The following is a 3,974-nucleotide window of genomic DNA, read 5'->3' on the forward strand; positions in this document are numbered from 1 at the left end:
GTCCACATATACTAAACGCACTCTAGCTTATTTTAATTTCACTCCACCTCGCTTTTCTCTGCTGCACTCACCAAGCTAAGAAAACGTAAGTCAAAGCCCGCTCTCCGACTTGAATACGTTCGGTACCAAGAACTCACCTCAGCGGTGAGCGGCTCTTTACGTAGTATCATATCCCCTTGTGCATTCCCGCACACATACATACATACGCACTGTAATCAAAACAAACTTTCTGTTTTTTCGTACTTCTTAACTCACCACTGCTGTGACAAAGCATAGCTTAGTCATATACTCGGCTTCATACGTAAATATTTGTACATACGTACATTTCTACATTGCACACAGGGTTGAGAGAATACGAAGGTTACGCCGATCTCGGACCGCTATTCCTCTCTAAAGCTCGGAACACTTTGACGACTGCAACTTCACGACGTAACGACAGCGACATCATTTTGTCGACAAATGTCGCCTTGAAGCCAGCTTCTTAAACATTTTGAAGACCTCAGCGACATAGCAAACAGCTGATTTTAAAGTTTGACATTTTGGTATATTTATTTCACAAATTGTGTATTTTTATTTAAGTAAATAAGAAAAACATGAACAATCAAGAATATGTGATTAATTTTGCGACAATTTAATTTTGCAGCACTACATCTACTCATTGTCGCCGGCAAAATTAGAAATAGATTTAATTTGGCGACGTCGACAATTGCAGTCCTGCAGCCAAGATGTCGTGCTGTCGTCAAAATAATTGTGTCCGTAAGAACGTGTGTATTTAAAATTTGACAGATGCTGCTTGTCGCTTGCTGTCGTCAAAGTGTTCCGAGCTTTAACGAATTTGTCAGAATCGTTGTTTGCATGACGTCTCACTGGTGCAACTTGTTTATCTTTTCCTTGCAACATTTTTTCTTATTCCTCCATTCTTGCTCACGTTTTGGCATTTCTCTCTCGCAATCGCACCAGTGTGACGTCACAGATAAGTTATTCTCAAAAATCCTCTCTGATCGGCGCAATCTTGTATTCTATCATTCTTGCATTGCACATATTCTGCACATTTGTACATACGTGCTAGCAAACAATATTATCCAACGCATATTATAACGCGATAAGAAGTGAGTTTAAGATAGTTAGATACATGCAACCCAGTAGCGAAAACTCCCTTATTGCACTTGTCTAGATAACGATATATAACCAATAGTTCTTCAGTGTTTATATATTATTTACATTAAATATTTACACATACGTATATTTCACCACGTATATAACAGTGAAAAGTGTTTGTGATTTTGTTTCTCTTACAAAACATTTTTTTTCAAATCCATATTCCGAGGATTTAATTGGGACGCTCCGTTTTCCACGTTAAAAAGTGCTGAACCAAAGATTAAAGCAAATACAACTTCACGTAATTTGCNATTAGAGTCTGCCTACAATTTAAGCGAATTTCGGAACAAACCGAGTACAATTCGTGGTCACGTACACATTGCCAACAACGGCATCACTCCCTGCTGCATATGAATCCCAAACCACAATCTCGACGCTCCAGTGCGCGAGCGAATGAAACCGCCGCACAACACACTACTGCCCAGTCGACACCTCCCGCTCGACAAGCGCAGTCAAGCTCCAATTCCAGCGAGCAACCGTGCTGTTCCAAACAAGCACAAATACAATCATTGCACACCGACAATGATAGCAAAATTCTCCTTCCAACGGCCATGGTTGCAGTTGAACACGAGGGGAAATTGTTTCAACTTAGAGCCCTGATTGATCAAGGCTCACAAAGAACTTTCATTTCCTCGAAAGTTCAGAAAACGTTGAAACTACCATTCGAACGTTCCAAGTTCGAAATTTCCGGCATGGGTGGACACGTAGTACAAAGCTCCTCAAAGCTTTGTCCACTCACATTGGTTGCACCCAAAACCATGCAACGGATAAACACACAAGCTATCGTGTTACCTCAGCTCACGAGGCACATGCCTACATTCACCATTAGCCGTGAAAACTGGCAGCGATTCAAGATCCTTGAACTTGCTGACCCAAGTTGCCACATACCAGCTCAAACTGATATGGTAATCGGCAGCGATATACTTCCACAAATCCTGCTGGAAGGTATACAAAAGATTTGCGACACTATACTTGCACAAAAACAATATTTGGCTGGATTCTCAGTGGTCCACTAACCGAAAATGTGGTGTCACTTTCGACACAAGTAGAGGAGTGCTCGAATACAACTCTCAGCTCTCAGCTTAGAAAGTTTCGGGAAGAGGAGGAGATTCCACAACCTCCACAAATTTCCCCTGAAGATCAGGCATGTGAGCATATATATGCAACAACAACGACTGGTGCCCCAAACGGTCGATACATTGTGCGACTTCCATTCAAGGAAGAATTTCAGACAAAGCTGTCTCTGGGCCACTCTCGGTCTGCTGCACTTAAGCAGTTTTTTAGTATGGAGCGATCGCTTCAGAAAAAAGGAGACTTAGGCACAATTTACAATAATGTGTTGAAAGAATATCTCGACCTCGATCATATGGAACACACGAAGCCATGCGAGATAATTTCCAATGGAAAATATTTCTCTTTCTACTTGCCACATCATGCGGTCGTCAAACCAGATAAGGTAACCACCAAAGTTCGCGTGGTATTCAACGCCTCAAAAACATCTGGTTCAGGAAAATCCCTGAATGACGTGTTGCACATTGGCCCCACACTCCAGCCAGATCTCATGCTGCTCATTCTGCAGTGGCGAAGGCACAGATTCGTGTTCAATGGCGACATTGAAAAAATTTATCGTCAAATACTCATCCACGAGGACGATAAAGATTTTCAGCGAATCTTATTTCGCACATCGGCTGACTCTCCTGTCACCGATTATAATCTTAAAACCGTAACGCTGGGCGTTAATTGTGCACCATACTTCGCTATCCGCACGCTGCATCAATTAGCAGATGATACGAGAGCGATATTTCCCTTGGCTGCCACAATACTTAAAACCGAAACGTATGTGGATGACATCCTATCCGGAAGTCATGATATTGACAACGCCACTGAATCAATTCTTCAAGTGATCAAAGCGATAAGTCATACTCAAGAAACTAACGGCCAATCATCCGGCCATTTTAGAAAAATTTCCAAAGGTGGATCTTCTCGACTCCAACTTTTTGAAATTTAAGAGCGCTTGCACAACCAAAACTCCTGGTATACAATGGAACGCACTCACAGATAAATTTTCATACACCATTCTGCCTGCATCGACATCGAATGCCGTCACAAAGCGACAAATTTTATCTTCTGTCGCAAAACTTTTTTTTTACCCGGCAGGATGGCTGTCGCCAGTGATGATTCAAGCAAAGATTCTGCTTCAAGAACTTTGGCTGGATGGCGTTGATTGGGACGAATGTGCCAAACCCATAGCTTTGGCAAAATGGCAACAGTTCGCATAAAATTTGCCAGCCAGTTAACTTCACTCCGGGGCAAGACACCCAAATCCACGGGTTTTGCGATGCCTCGGAAAAAGCATATTGCGCTGGGACTTACATCCGCGTAGATGCTAGCAACCAAAGATATTCCACTCTCTTGGTTGCAAAAAGGAAAGTCGCACCATTGAAGACGGTAAGCTTGCCACGCCTGGAGCTGTGTGGCGCTGTCTTACTCTCGAAACTGGTCGCAACTGTTCGAAAACAGCTCAAATTAGAATCGTGCAAAACATTCTTATGGTCAGATTCAGAGATTGTGCTAGCTTGGCTTGAAAAGCCACCATGTACATGGAAGACGTATGTATCCAATCGTACCTCCCAAACCGGTACATGGCCGGATTTGGCGAATTCCCCACTCTGGTGGCACGGGCCAAAATGGCTCTCTTGCCACACGGATGCATGGCCAAGGTCAAAGGCGTGCAGTGCATCTCCGCCAGAAAAGCGCAAGGTGGAGGTATATCACGCGCTCGAAGAAGAGGTCGATTTTCTTGATCGCTTTTCTTC

At 43.1% G+C, this 3,974-nt stretch overlaps 1 protein-coding gene across 1 annotated transcript in view; it reads left to right on the forward strand.

The window, feature by feature from the left end:
- The first annotated feature begins 1,066 nt into the window (after positions 1-1,066).
- Positions 1,067-3,974, forward strand: part of LOC108359969 (uncharacterized) — a 36,660-nt gene continuing 33,752 nt past the window's right edge. Inside the window, exon 1 of the mRNA XM_017612087.1 lies at positions 1,067-1,109. The gene's annotated coding sequence lies outside the window, so the exon portion shown is untranslated. The remainder of the gene's footprint in view (positions 1,110-3,974) is intronic.

Source organism: Rhagoletis zephyria, unplaced genomic scaffold, assembly GCF_001687245.7.
Source record: "Rhagoletis zephyria isolate East Lansing unplaced genomic scaffold, Rhagoletis_zephyria_1.1 Rzeph_scaffold_00497, whole genome shotgun sequence".
Lineage (NCBI taxonomy): Eukaryota > Metazoa > Arthropoda > Insecta > Diptera > Tephritidae > Rhagoletis > Rhagoletis zephyria.